The sequence below is a fragment of the Balearica regulorum genome, chromosome 20 (genome assembly GCF_011004875.1).
Source record: "Balearica regulorum gibbericeps isolate bBalReg1 chromosome 20, bBalReg1.pri, whole genome shotgun sequence".
Classification (NCBI taxonomy): Eukaryota; Metazoa; Chordata; class Aves; order Gruiformes; family Gruidae; genus Balearica; species Balearica regulorum.
The window spans coordinates 12,939,281-12,954,106 of NC_046203.1; the positions used below are offsets into that span (position 1 = coordinate 12,939,281).

General features: G+C 49.7%; 1 pseudogene; it reads left to right on the forward strand.

Annotated features, from left to right (window-relative positions):
* The first annotated feature begins 10,303 nt into the window (after positions 1 to 10,303).
* On the forward strand, positions 10,304 to 14,554 carry LOC142604664 (syntabulin-like; annotated as a pseudogene).
* Positions 14,555 to 14,826: the final 272 nt, after the last annotated feature.

Sequence of the window (14,826 nt, forward strand, 5' to 3'; positions counted from 1 at the left end):
GGTTCCTCATAAATATGAATCATAAAGAAAAGGTTTTCCTGGGATTGGGAAGGCTCTTTTCCCCTTGTATTTCTCTCCCGTTATCCTGGAAATCCCCCAAGCTGTGTGTTGAAAGTTGCTTCCCTTCCACCGAATCAAAAAAATTCACTCAGTAGCCAATGTGACTATTAAGCAGGTATCCTTTATTGCAGCGCTGGGAGTCGCACCGGGATATTTCCACGACCGTGCATCTCGAGGAGAAACAAATTGTACGTGATTTATATTACAAAAGAGTTACACATTCATTAGGTTTCTGATAAATCTAATACATATTCATTATTATTCTGGAAACTCATGAATATATGCTAATGTCCTGATATGCCTGCGCAGTTTCTTTCCGGGGTGGTCGTCAGGTGTTGTCCTCCTCAAATCTTCCTCTTTCTCCTCTTCTTCAGTGTACACGGTTGGGTGACCTCTTCTTCTTCGTTATCTCTGTTTTGCAAGCTCAGCAACCTTGTTATCTGTCCTGCCAGGATGGTCCCAGGCTTGTTGGCATATTGGGCCACCTTTATCAGGATGCCGCAAACTTTGTGTCTTTTTTCTAGTTAATACCCAAGGACTGTTCCCTAAGTTACAGCTTCTCTTATCCTGTTTCTGCAGTCCAACTATTTTACATCCTTATCTTTCTGAGGCGAATAGCAAACAATTACCAACACCAAAATATTGAGAAACTAGGGGAAAGGTAATTCGGGCCAGGGTCCCCACCACCACCGACCCATAAGCCCCTTACCCAAATTATACCACCTACTGAAAAGATAGAGGCGGAGAAAGGAACTGAGCAGGCCTTCTAGTTTGCATACTAGGCAAAGAAATAGGAACCAATTATTGTAACGGGGAGCGTACCACTTTGTAATCTTTGTAACATTTGTGTATAAATATCACAAGAGAACCAGCATTAGGTGTGCCTGACTTGAGGAACTCTCCTCCTGACACCCAGCGCTGCAATAAAGGAAATGCCTGCTTCTTCATGCTAAATTGGTGCTAAGGATTTTTCTTTCATTCCCAAATTTCAGTGACACCAGGAGCCGTGGGGGGCTGCGGGGACGGCCCTGCCACTGTCCCAGCCTGCCACCTGTGAGAAGCGGGGCAAGAAGCGGGGGCAGAGCGCCTTGCCAATGCCGGCCAGCAAGTGCAGGGCTCTGGCAGGCAGCATGGGGGTGGCAGGCAGGGAAGTAGAGCCCAAGCAGGGATGAGGTGGAGGTGGGGGGAGTGGGGGATGGGGGAGGAGGGGTGGTGTGTTTGTGTGGGGGGGAGGGGGTAGAGTAGCTTTCATGGGACATTTCAACTTGTGTGTTGTCAATTAAAAGCTGTTTCTCCAGAACCGCTCCCTGCCTGTGGGGGAGGGGGAGGGAGCGTGGGGGGCACCGGGAAACGGCACCCGAGAGGTCCCAAGGCCCCGCTGAGCCCCAGATCAGGGCCGGCGAGCCCCGAAGGGCGCCGAGCCACCCCAGGGCCAAGTCACCGCCAGCGGGGCAGGCAAGGTGGGGGGGGGGGGTTACTCTGTCCCATCCTCACCTCAAGAATCTGGCTGTCCCCTCCTCTCGCGGTGGATCCTGGTGTCAGGGAAGCTCTTTGTGGGCCACCCAGTTGCACCCCGTGGCTGGGATGTGTGGGGATGGAGACCTGTGTCCCTGCCCCGCAGGCCCTGTGTCCCCGGCCATGTGCCGTGCTGGGTGCACAGAGCTGCAGCATGGCCCAGGGTGGGCCTGGGGGCGGGGCCGAGGGGGGTGGAATGTGCCTGAAGGGAGGGGTCCTCTCAGCCCAGCCAAGGTTTTAGCAGGGGATGACCCCACCCTGTCCCTGTCCTGCACCCGTCTCACCCCCGGGTGGCCCCATCTGCCCCAGACAGGCAAGTCTGCCGGGGAAACTGAGGCAGGAACTTTTCAATACTTCCATTCGTATTTTCTTGTCCTAGACACATTACAGATGTGCTTAAACTTGTAACCATAGCATCTATGCCCCAGTGTGTCTGCTCATGTTTCTCTTTTGCAAGTTCTAACATAACTTGTGGAGTTACTATTACCTGATTTTCTCGTGTTACCCACCATCCTTCCATATTCTGAGATGCTTTTAAGTGCTCTGCCAATTGTTCACCTAGTTTGCTGCATCTTGCTTTTAAATTCGGAATTTTCATCTGGTTTACTGGTACTAGTGCAAGGATACCTTGTTCAGCAGCCTCCTTTGCAGTTTTATCCGCCAATCGATTACCTATATTTATAGCCGTCTGGCCAAATTGATGTGCCTTGCAATGCGTTACGGCCACCTCCTTCGGTTCCTGCACATCTTGCAGGAGTTGAAGAACTGCCTCCTTATGCTTTATAGGTGATCCTTGGGCTGATAACAGTCCTCTTTCCTTCCAGATGGCTCCATGAGCATGGATCACACCAAATGCATGTTTGGAATCCGTCCATATGTTTACCCTTTTCCCTGCTGCCATCCATAAAGCCTGCTTTAGCGCCACCAATTCTGCATTCTGCGCTGATGTATTTGCAGGGCTGCTGGTGGTGAAAGAGACGCAGAGGAGGGAGTTTCCTTGAGGCAGCTACGTGGAGCAGTGGGAAGGCTTGCTGCCTTTGTGAGGGAGGAGCTCCTTTCCTTGGCCTCATCAGCCACATCTTCTGCAGCACCCACAGACAAGGATTGACGTGGCAAGGAACCTGCTGCTCTCCCCGTGTGTCCTGGGGAATCCGCGTGCTGCCCACGTGAGTCTATTTGCGTGGCTTCTGAGCTCCTGCTTGGCAGGGCTGTGTTGCCGGACCTTGCCTGCCTCTGAGGTTATTCGAGAATCCCTTCTTAAAGGAAAGGTTTCCAGCTACCTCCCTGTGTGTTCCTTCTTATTCCTGGCTCTGCCTGTCCTCGCCTGGATTAATGTGGAAGAGGGGTTGTGCTTTAATCTCCCAACATGATCATAGACCCAGATGGGGTGATGATCTTTAAAAAGAGAGCTTCTGAGTTTTGCTGTGCCTTGACTTGTAGCCAAGAAGCCTCTCTTCAAGGCTGGTTCCAAGACCCGAGCTGTACAAGTGTTGTTGGGGACATGTCCCCATCTTTCCTGAGACTGCAGTCCCTGAGCAGTCTCTGGAATGTCTTCTCCTTGGAGCCAGGGGGAGGAGAGGAGGGACTTGCTGGCCCAAAGGGCTCTGGGGAGCTCGGGCTGGGACAAGCCCTGCTGAGCAGGTGCACCGATGAGGCGTTGGGACAGAGCTGGCTCTGTACACATCTAGGCGGTGCATGAGGGAGGGACTGCCAGGGAGCCGGGGGGCTCTTGACTGTGTCACCAGTTACCTGACAGAGCCCTCCAAGGTGGTGAGCAGCCTGGATGTGCTGCGTCAGCAACCTAGAGAGCTGGCAGTGACCGCCGGCCATCTATCTCTGTGGCTGGAAGCCAAGGGAAGGAGGAGCCCTTTCTTCCCGCTTGTGGCTGCTTCTTCCCAGGTTTGCGGTTAAGAAACCCGCGGGCAGAAGAGTCCCGCTCTGCGGGGGAAGAGGGATCCGGGGAGAAAGAAGATAAAGACTGACTACTGAGCTGGGACCGAGCAGGTCTGCACCTCGCTTGCCTGGGTGGTCACAAAACGCTGTTCTGAAGAGCTGCCTTCTTGCAGAGTTGCAGGGAGCCCTCTTGACAGGCGTCTCCACCATCGAAAGAGGGGTTCCCCAGGCAACTTCACCAAGGCCAAGGAGGCAAAGGGGAAGAAGACAGAACAAAGAGGCCTGTGCACAAGCGAGGCTCCTGGGGAGGTGGATGAGGGCAATGGGATGGTCTTGTGCTCGTGTGAGCAAGAGACTTCCTTTGGGCATGCTGTCTTAATTAGCTCTGAAAGGCAACTAATGCTTCTCACAAGGGCTTGTGTGTTCTGGCTAGAGTGCGGGTGTAGAGCAGGGTGTTGTGAGACACTGCTGTCGGCTTCATGCCTTTTCACCTTCTTTCCAGTGAAGAGTTTACCCAACTGTTATCCAGTCTGAGGGCACAGTTCCAGTCTGAAGAAGGGGGACACCTGAGAGAAGACATGGCAAAGGAGCAAGGGAAAGAAGGTAAAGCAATGGCTGAATCCTGACACAGGTTTGCTGGATGGAAGCCAAGGCTACGCAACGCTTTTTGGAAATCCTACTGCCCCACTCCTCCTGCCTACCTCAGGAGAAGGGAGCAGGACAGAGAGCTCCAGGAGAGACTGGGAGGTGTGGGCACGGGAGCATAGCAGTGAAGATCTGGCTGCAGCAGTAAGTGTGCGCAGTTCCTGCCACGTGGTGGCACGGTTTTGTGGCAGTGAGTCGGCACTGGGTGAAGGATCCTGACCCTGAGCCGTGGGGCTGGATAGAGCATCCTCCACTTTCTCCTGGCCTGGGAGTGACCTCTGCCAGCCCCTGCCTCCAGGCACCTCTCTGCAGCTCCAAGCGAGTGCTTAGGGCTTGTCCTGAGCTGAGGAGGGTGGGTACCGATGGGCGGGCTCAGCACTGGAGAGCCACCCCCGCGGAGGGGCCCTGCGGAGGAGGGCAGGTCCCGCCAGGCCCCCCGGCCCACGCTGAGGGCGGTGGGGCGAGCCGGGATGGTGCCGGGGGGGCAGGCGGTACTTCTGCACTGCGGGCAGCGGGCTGGAGCCCTTCCTGGTGCGGGAGGTGCGGGCGCAGCTCGGCGCCACGGAGGTGAGGGGGGAGCCGGCGCAGTTGTCCACCCGGGGCTGGGCGGGGCGGTCTGGGGCGGCGGGACGTGGGCTGTGCCGCCGCCGGCATGGGGCCCCACCGGTCTGGTCTTGGTGTGGGTCGGAAGGGACCTCGAAAGGCCACCTGGTCCAGCCCCTGCTGTCTCCAAATAGGGGATAATAAACTCTCCAACACTCCGTTTTAGTATTAGAAAGCAGGCATTGCTTTATTCGGTGCTGGGTGCACGGGGGGATAGCCTCGCCTGTCGTGCGTACCCTAAACCAAACGCTCATCCTTTATATACCTTAAGACCTGAATATTCAGACATTTTCCGAGAAGTCTCCACCTCTCCGCCTATCTACTGCATTTACATAATGCTGGTGTTGCAAAACTACACTCCGCATGCGCAGGGGTCTTGTGTGGTCGCCGGTGGTCATTTGGGGAGTTAGCCCCCCACTCCTTTGTCCCTGTTATGGTCACAAGCCTTTGAGGACAGTTTCTTCTCCTTGGATGTTGCCCAACTCTGTTGTCCGGCCAAGCTGTTCTTCCTGATCAACGCTTTTTGGGCAATCCTGCCAGGATGTTTCTGTTCTCAAGGGTAGGATATCTTCTCCGTACACATTAATTACTCATAGGCCTTGTTAAATTCAAAGCTAATCATTGTTTGGTCAAAGAATTTCTCAACACTGCCGTGGGCAGGGACCTCTGAGATTTCAGGCCGCGTCCCCTTGCCACCCCCGCCCGGTGAGCTGAGGTCTGCACTGCCTCCTCCGTGCCAAGGGGCGACGGGTGTGAGGGGCTGCTGGGCTGCTGGCAGTGCTCACCCAAAATGCCTTCCCAGTTTGGGTTCTGTGTTTTCCCCTGGGGTGGACTGCGTCCGAGGAAAGGTCTTCTGCAGCACAGAGGCAGAGCTGGGAGAGCTGAGGAGACTCAGGGCTGGAGTCAGGGGAAGGGTCCATCCAGGAGATGCATCAGGACCTGGCACGCTTACAAGCTGCTGGACTTGGACTCTCTTGAAAATGGAGATGGCCTGAGCAGCTAGTTCAGCCTCTGCAAGGGAAGAGAGCAAGCAGCAAGGTCATGTTCTCAAGGAACTCAACTTGAGAACGGCATTTATGGAAGAGCCTCCTCCTAGACCCTGTCCCTGACAAGCAGCTTGCTTAAGGCACCCTCCCATGGTGCCAGCTGTGTGGAGGCCTTGGAAAGGACTTGTTGCCCTTGACAAGCTCTTTCTCCATCCCTGTGCTTGGCATAGGGAAGCTGCTCTCAGCGCTGACGCTGTGAGAGCTGAGGCCTTCTGTAAAAGCTTTGAGTTCATCTACTGGCTCTGGTTTTCCCAGGCTGTGCGTTAAGTCCGGCTTTGTTGAGCCTCAAGTGGGGCTCTTGTTCTTGTCCATTTTTTTCTCTGAAACCATTCAAGTGCTGAGGACTGGGGTTTGCCCACAGCATCATGTTTTGCTTTGGGCTGTCTGGGGACCTCAGTCTTCTTTTGGGATGCTCTCTGTGGGACAGGAGCACAATTGCTTTGAGCTGCCTATACTTCTGGAAGGATTACCCACCTTTGCTTTCCACCCAAAAGACTCCTTAGCGGCACTTAGGTTTGGGGGTTGTTTTTTTTCAAAAAGGGAGATGTGTGTGAATAGCTGAGAGGTAGTATACAGGGACTAATCTTCTCCTGCTTAGAGTAAATGGTTTTATAGCTAAAAATATCCATTCCATGTTAGAAAACTTGGTTCCTTTAAAGATTCAAGCTCTTGCTGATGGATTCCTGGCTGACAAAATCCCCTCCCAGCTTGCTTAAATATTAAACCCTCTTTAAAGTGGCCTTCAGATTACCTAGTGTGATTTCTCCCAATTAGTCGTAATTGTCTAAAGCGTGTATTTTTGTTCTTAAAAACTGGGATGATGGAACCCTTTTGTGTGTCTGGTTTAAACGAGTTGAAGCTATTGTTGTTTCAGGCTGAGGGTTCTACTGTTATTTTTCCCCCTTTCAGAGGAAGGTGAACTTGCACATCTCGCCATCCAGGAGCGAGGATGCCGTGTCCAGGTTCAAGCCGATGCTCTCCTCACAGCTTGAGTCCTAGAGTTGAGCATGGAGGGGCATCACCCTGCGAAGGTTTGGTGTGTTGTAGCAGTGGGTGCTGTGAGGTCTGGAAGGCGACCAGCACTGTGAGGGCTGGTGGGTGGCGGTGGGGTAGAAGCAGCTGTTGGGGGGTTCATCATTTGCATAGCCCAGCCCGCCCCCTCCAAGCCCCCCCCCATGCTTCAGAATGTCTAGGTCCCTGCGGCGGTTTTTGAATGGTTCCTCCCAGCTGAGTCAACAGACCCAATGCAGCCGGTAGATGCCATTGGAGCTCCTGTCTGGCATCAATCCCTCGGTATTTGGAGTCAGAAGAGGTGAAATTTGAACCTACAGGTCTTCTTCAATGACCTTCAGGAGCTGTGGGCTGCGGATGGTGACTGGATCTCTTTTTCTGACCCCGTGACCGGTCCCATTGCTCACAGGAAGTGGAACGGCTTGAACAGGTGAATCTGCCATTTCCCTTCTTCTGAGGGTTACAGGAGCTGTTTTGGAGGTGAGGGAGACACAAAGGCATGGTCTCGAGTCAAATTGGATAGAGCAGAGGTGGACAGTAATTTATCTGACCTCAGTTGTGTATCTGTAACATGGTTGTAATCGTCTACACCTGCCCAAGTGGACTAAGGTCTTGTTTTGTTTTAAAGGAGATATAACGAAGAAAATCAGTGAATCTAGTGCGCAGTCTTTCTGACCAACTCTATAAGCATTTACTGTAGGATGAGATGAACAGGACCTTGAACTCACTGGTTACACTGACTAACTCTCCATTGCCTACAGATGGGACCAAGGTTGGCTTGGACAAGGGTGTCTGCATTAGAGACATCCATGTTTAGTCAGACAAATCGCACTCCAGTCTCTTGTGTTCCTCATCAGGTCTCTGACAACTCTGCTGTTAGCCCTTCTTGAGGCCAAGTGCAGTCTCTGTCTCCTGTATTTATCTCTTGTTTTGGTTTTTTTGTTTGGTTTAGTTTTGTTTAACAGAAAGAAAAGTCAGTCTTAGACATTCAGTTGTGGAAGAAAGTTTGTGTTTGAAGATCACACTTGGATCTTCAGGTGGGTCTAATTAGATGCCTTTTCCTCTTCTGTTCACCCCGATAAGCTTAGGCACTCTCTGTTTGTCCTGTTTCTGAGGACCGCTGCCCAAGGCACCTAGCATTGCAGAGGGAGATTCTGTATCTCATTTTGCACCATGAATTCTGTGTCAGGAGAGCGGAGTATTATTAGGACATCAGCTGATTACATTGCACTGAAGTGAAAAAGGTGTTCTATAAGTATGAGAGATAATATTGGGTATGATCAGAATTTAGGTGTTTTGAGCAAAAGATGCTTAAAAAGTCAGGGAAAAACGATTAGCATAGCGCTATTTTTTTTTTTTTTACTTTGGATTTTTGTATATTTTAGATTTAAAGTTTTAATTTAAACAAATGTAGTGGAATTGATGTGGGAAACATGTTCAAATAGCCAAGTATTTCTTTCAATGGAGAATAAGCAAAGTAGCAGCTACAAAGAGTGTTTCGGCTTTCAAGTGTTTTGTATTTTTGAACCCAAATCTATAAGCTCCTGTTAAATGAAAGGGGCCTACAAAAGCAATCTTTTAATTCTGTGTCACAAACTTTATGATCCACCCCCTTCTAAAAAATGATTGTAGGTATTGCTTAGAGACGTAGGCAATTAGTGGTTGGCCTCTCAGGAGATGCATCTCCTTTTGTTCAGAAGACTCTCGGGCTGCAGCAAGCGGCCAGGCGTCAGAGCACAAATGGAGGATCCCAAAAAGAAGTCAGCAAGTTACAAAGGAGGAATGGGCAAGTAAAAGGCAAAAGCCTGAAATCCCATCTGTCCTAAATAATGACCTGCTCAGCTCTGGGCTGGTGGCACAGCCCACCTGCAGTGCAGGGTCTCGGGCACAAGTCTTCCTCACAAGGGGAAAAAAAAAAAAAAAAAAAGAAAAAGAAATAACAGGAGCTACACATTACTTAGTTCAGTAAATGGAAAAGAAACTTAGATTTAGATCTGTTTGCCTCTTCTGGAGGATGGCCTTGAGCACAAAGGAGAAGAGTGCCCTAATAGCAGGCTGCTGGGCAGGCAGCGGGGAGGCAGGGAGTCTGCTCCCAGGGAAGCTGTTCTGCTTGGTCTAATTCGGGAACTGGTTTATTGGGGGTTTGAAGGTGAGTTCCCAGCACACACCCCATAACTGCTTTCTCTCTCTCTCTGGCCCGTTCATTGTCCTGATACTGCTCCAGGCTTACAGAAAATGGGGAGCCCACTGTTACAGGGAGATTCTCACCTCGGGATGCCTGCAACCTTGAGCTTAGCCTTGCGCTTGGTCCATGAGAGAGCCACAGCTCTAACTGCAAACCTGAGTGAGTGAGGGATGCGGAGATGGGACTTTTGCAGGGAGCGCCTGGGCTGCTGGACAGGGTGAGAGCCGTGCCAGCCAAGTCACCTTTTAGCTCCAAGTGTTTTTTCATGAAATAACATGCATGGCAGCCAGAATCCTGTGGTGTTACTGCTACGTGGTTTTCTTTACAGGTTTCCAGCTGTGTTCCTCCTCCCCGTGATAAACAGTGCTGCCAGTATTTCCTTCTATCTTAGAATACACAAAATGCATTCCCTTCATAAACAGTGCCCTGTAATGCTGCTATCATTATTGTTGACCTTTTTTGGAATTCCTCCAGGTTATGAATGCCTTTCTGATGAGAATCCTGGGATTTGAAGGATTTTTCTGAGAAATGTTTCCTCAAGAATCAATAGATGGTTTCCTTTTCTGTTTTCCTTTACATCCCCTGTTTCCTCATCTCTGACATCTTAGGATGTTCAAAGTGGAGCTATGCAAAGAACTGATTTGGGGGTTTGCTGCAGAGGGGTCCGAGGCGAGAGTCTCATGTATAGTAATAGTAAATCAAATGAGTAGTAAGCCAAAGGCCAGGGGCTGGAACCAAACTCACAGTCAGCTATGGGCTTGTCACTGTGAATCGAGTACGTTTCCCCCTGGGAGACTTTGCCCTTGAAAGGGGTCGTTTCTAAGGGTGCTATCTGAAGAAAAGCCCGAAATGCTAAAGCAGACTTCAACGTTTCTTTGCCGCTTCTTTTCCTGATGTTTGTCAGTGCACGTGAGCAGTGTGGGTTTTTTCCTTGTTTGCTTGTGGTGTACAAAACCAATCTTGCTAGAAGAAGCCCATGTTAAAAGGCAAAGAAGCAGCATTAGTGTTTCTGGGAAATACACTGCTTATGCTGTTAAGGACTGGAACTGGAGATGTAGCTGTGAGTTAAAGGTTTTAAGAGAAATGAAGCTAAATCCGAACCCGTCTAATCCTCAGACGGGTTGCTAAGAGTTGCCGAATGGTAGTTGCTGGAAGTCTCGTCCTCTTTAAGGCTGTGAAGACGTGCTCCGACGAGGCCTTTTCCCAGCCCAGGGTGCTCAGGGGTGCAAGACATGCACATCACCACCAGCTCTGCGAAGTTTAAGAGAGGTTGTACGCCTGAAGGTTCCTCTGCCCCGATGGTAGCTGCAGCTGCATCCCCCCCCTCGTGGAAAAGACAGCAAAAATGGGGTTCATGGTAAGTCTGCAGCCGCCGACGGGGGTGTCTGTGCCTGGGACGGTGCCCGGAAATTCTCAGGTGAGAGATGCTCCCCCCGACCAGCTGTGTAAAGGGTGTTGAAAAGTTATTTCCATCCCCTCGGATAAAGTCATCGTACACTATTGTGGCTCTGCAGCGTGAGACCTGGCTCTGGCTTGGGGCATTTGCCATTTGAGTGACAGACTGGGAAAAACCCACCCTAAAGTTAGGATGCTTTCCAGATGATGAGACTTTCTTAGTACATCTACCTACTACTGGCCTTAGCAAAATGAGAGCAGTTGTCCTTATATATGCCAGAGCTTGGGAAATAAAGCTGTGATCCGTAGAAAGTCAGTACTCAGATAGATGGCTTAACAGCCGAGAAGCACTTGAGCACCATGCGTGATTATTGGATTATTTTAAGGCTATTGCAACTGCCTTGCTATGCTTGCGTGTCCCACGACAACCTGCCTATGTCTGTACATATACACATGTACATAGACCCTGTTAGCCTATGCACATTTGTAGATATAGTCCCATAAGTGTCCATCATCTCAGAAACCAAAAGAGAAGCAGCTTTCCTCCCGGCGCGTCGTGTTTTCCTATGGTTTAAAGCAAGCGAAATCTACAGTTACAACTGTGTGCTCCTAATCACTGTGCTCCTGAAGGAGCCACATGAGCAGCCTCCTTCACGTATTGATGGCTGTGAGAAAGCAAACAGGTTGTCACAACAAACATTCCCAGCCACGTCCTAAAACGGCTTCTGTAGCGTCAGGGTTTTGTGTCCCCATGTTTCTTCTGCTCTTGTTGAAGTGCCAGTTCTGAAGAACTGTTGAAAATCTGGAACAAACCCAGCACTTGTCCTCAGGGATGTCTGAAAATTCATGCAACGCCTAAAATTCAGACAGGACAGACACAGGAAGGATGCTTGTGATTCATTGTTATTTTGAAAACTGTTATTTTGAGTTGTAATTTCCATCATGTTTTTACTGGCCCCTTTCCCTTTCCAGGGAGCAAAGCTGATTTTAGCTCTCGAAGCAGCACGGCCACTATTTCGGCACCTGAAGTCCATATGTCTTGCTGGAAGCAAAAGATCTCCTTTTTCTCGCAAGTAAGCAAAGCAATGTTTCCTGAATGGTGCAAGCCTTGCTAGTGCAGAGACAGACCACTCCGTACGGCCTTACAGCTAAGACATACAATATCAGTATTGTGAGTTTTCAAACAATTTGGGTAACACTGTGCTCTCAGGCAGCACTTTTACACTGACGAGAACTGTAATACAAGATAGGAAAAAAAAAACCAGCACAATGTGCTCTGCCCACGCAATCCCTGCTGGTTAAATTTTCTGGAGTAGGTGGAAAGATTTCACGTTGGCAGGACTGGTTTCCTGCCCTTTGTGGAAGAGCTGGCAGGCAGACTGGGACCAGCAGTGGGATACCCATATGCTTAAGTCACCCAGACACCTCTGAGGTCACAGTGTGCCCCAGTGTAGAGAGATCTGCAGAACGATGCTTAATGAGCAGTTTCCTGTCTGTGTGGTGAGACTGTTAGAAAAGTTAACATTACTTAAGCGCTCTCTAGGTTAAGTCTAACAAGTGAAGGTACTGCGTGGGGGAAAAAACCAATACTAAGTATTATATGAAGCCCTAAAATCACCTTACTTGCAGTAAGGTTATATGTATTGATTCATATATTATTGTGCATTTAAATCTAACTTTATATTGGAGCATACTGAGCGAGTTAATTGGACAGAAGTCCTCTGTAATAATGCTCCTTCGCATGCATTGCTGTGTTACAGACAGTCTGTGCAAATTCTGCCTCACACAAGAGTGGATGCTGCACTGTACCAAGTGGAACGAGATGTCTCCTTTGCAATATGTTCTCTTTTCACTCTTTGACTTAACTCGCTATGAAACATTGCCATGTTGTCACAAACCACAGTCCTGCACATCATTGTAAAATAGTTCTGAAATCACCCAAACCGCAGCGCTGTGGTGAAGGTTTGCAGCAGCCACCCAACCATCTCTTCCTTATGAACTGTTCCATTTTCAGAGACGGGAGGAAAGCAAGTCAGACAAATTTTGAGAAGAGATTTTGCTTCATAATTCTGCGGTATTTAAATGTGGATGTTCAAGGCTTCTCTTTTGCTGGCTGGATTTGCCTTTTTCTGTATGTTTTTTAACCCAGCCCTTTCATTACAGTTTAGAAGAACAACTTCCATGAGAGGATGAAGGTAGCAGTGCAAACCTCCACGCATGGGCATCTTTCTTAATAAAGAGTGGGAAAGGAAAAAAAATACGCTTTTATCTGTTTTGGTTCCCCTCCAGCCATGGCCCTTATGGTGGCAATAATGGCTCCTTATCCAACAAGTCCAGAGCCAGCCCACCTACTTCCTGTGAAAAGGACCCTTTGTCACCGCTGTGCAAAAACCAGCTGCGTCCTGCTGCCACCCGTCAGAATTACGGGGCTGCTTCAGCCAGCAGCAGCAGCAACTCAGGCTCATGCAAAGGAAGCGACAGCAGCCCGATGATGAGGCCAGTCTTTACTCCAGCATCCTGGTGTTCAGCGCGCTGGCTTACCTTCTCTGCGCTGTAATGTGGCGTCAGCTGCCTGGGTTGCCGAGCAGGTCATCTTGCTCCTCAGCATAGGTGTGACTCCGCCTGTTGGGGGCTCGACAGTCAGCGGGGTGCTCCATCCCGTGTAAAAGCACTGTTGTTTCAGCACTGTAAAATTCAAGGTTACTTTTAGTCAAAGCCGTCTCTAGTTGGTTTTCACTCCAAGGCAGGCTCCATCATGTGCTTTCATGCCATCAGTTCTCATGTGGATTTGCCAGTTCTTTCCTAGAAGGGAAAATATTAGACACTTGGGTGACAATTCACCCTGCCCAGCCTCAGGCACCTCCCTGTGCAGTTTCCTGTACGAGAAAGAGAAGGGATACCTGCCAGAGCATGCGACACATATTGCAGAGAAGAAATTGCCACCGCGCTGCTGGTCTTTCCCTCTCTCTCTCTCTCTCAGGCAACTCAACAGCCCGGCATGTCAGATAGACACCTAAAGCTAGGTGGGATGAATCTCAGTTTCCGGATGCACAGCTTCATAACTCACGTGTGGAGCCTTTCACAGTTGAGTCTTTCACTGACCAGTCAGCAGAAGTGTAACAACACTTGTGTTTTGCCACAGGGAATCAGAAATAGAAGAGCTCAAAGCTCAGCCAAGAGGGATGAAGGAAGACTGGATTGAAGAAGAGCGTAATCGTGTGGAGGTGGAGCTGGCTGCCTTGGAAGTGAGCAGGAAATTGAAGAACTCAAGCAGGTCATTGAAAGCATGAAAAACAGCTTGGCTGAGAAAGACAGAAAAATTCAGAAATACTTCGTGGACAGCAGCAATGAAACCAATAAACTGGAATCTTTGCTGCAGAGTAGGGAGATGGCTCAGAACAGCTCTGTGAGAGATGAGCGGTGCCTGGAGTACACGTGTGACTCAGAGGGGAAGCTGTTAGCATTGTGTGCCACGATGCCAGACAGCCTCATCTCAGAGGACCAGGCTCTGGAGGAAGTGGCAGATAGTGGGCTGCTTCTTAACGAGGACACAGCTAACAGGACTGATTCATCTGAAGAGAGGCTGACCACCACAAGCTCTGAGTTGAGTGATGCAGCTCCCTCCAGTTCTGCTGTGAATCAAGAGATGCTTGAAAATGTTCTGGGGGAAAAACTAGCTGCTTCCCAGGAGGAGAAAATCAGCAGCAGGATGGTGGAACAGGCCATCCAGACTGATGTGAGGCCATACAGCCTGGATGTGGAGCAGCTGGCTCAGAACCTCTTCAGAGCTCCAGATGCCTGTCCTCTAAGCCCACCTTCTTCGCTGAAGGCATTGGGTGGAAGTTCTCTCAGAAGCTTCAGTGATTCTGGTATCATAGTGGACTTAACTCCAAGTGATCCAAACTCTGCCATCCTTTTGTCTGCTGCGGAGCACAGAGTTGATGAAAAGCATTTTGTGAAAGAGCTTGATTTTGCAGAAGGTCATGGTGATGAAGCTCCGATAGGAATAAAGAGGAGCTACTGGAGCAGCAGTCTCCTCTGAGATCTTCTGGCTGTAGCAGTCCCTGTTGTATCAACTCTCATGTGGGATTTCAGTTCTCGGAGAGAAGGAACAAATCCCATTTACAGAGCATGGCTTTGTAGCTGTGGCCTGGTGGCCCTGTACTCTTTACACTGTACACTGTTCAATATGGAAACCTAAAGTCCACTCTGTCCCTGGGCACCAGCTGGCTGAGGCAGAGAGAAAGGGGGAGAAGAGAGATGACAAAAAGTTATTGTGTGTTCTGGCAGAGTCCATCATTTTGCTCTTGACTATTTGATTTGCACTATAAATCGGTTTGAAAACATGCTCCTTCTTTCCTTTGAATATTAATGTTGTCTTATAGTCGTCTTGTATTGGAACCTGATAGTCATTCGAGCCCTTTGAAATCCTATGTATAAATGTATAGTGGTTTAACTTATTATTTAATTGAT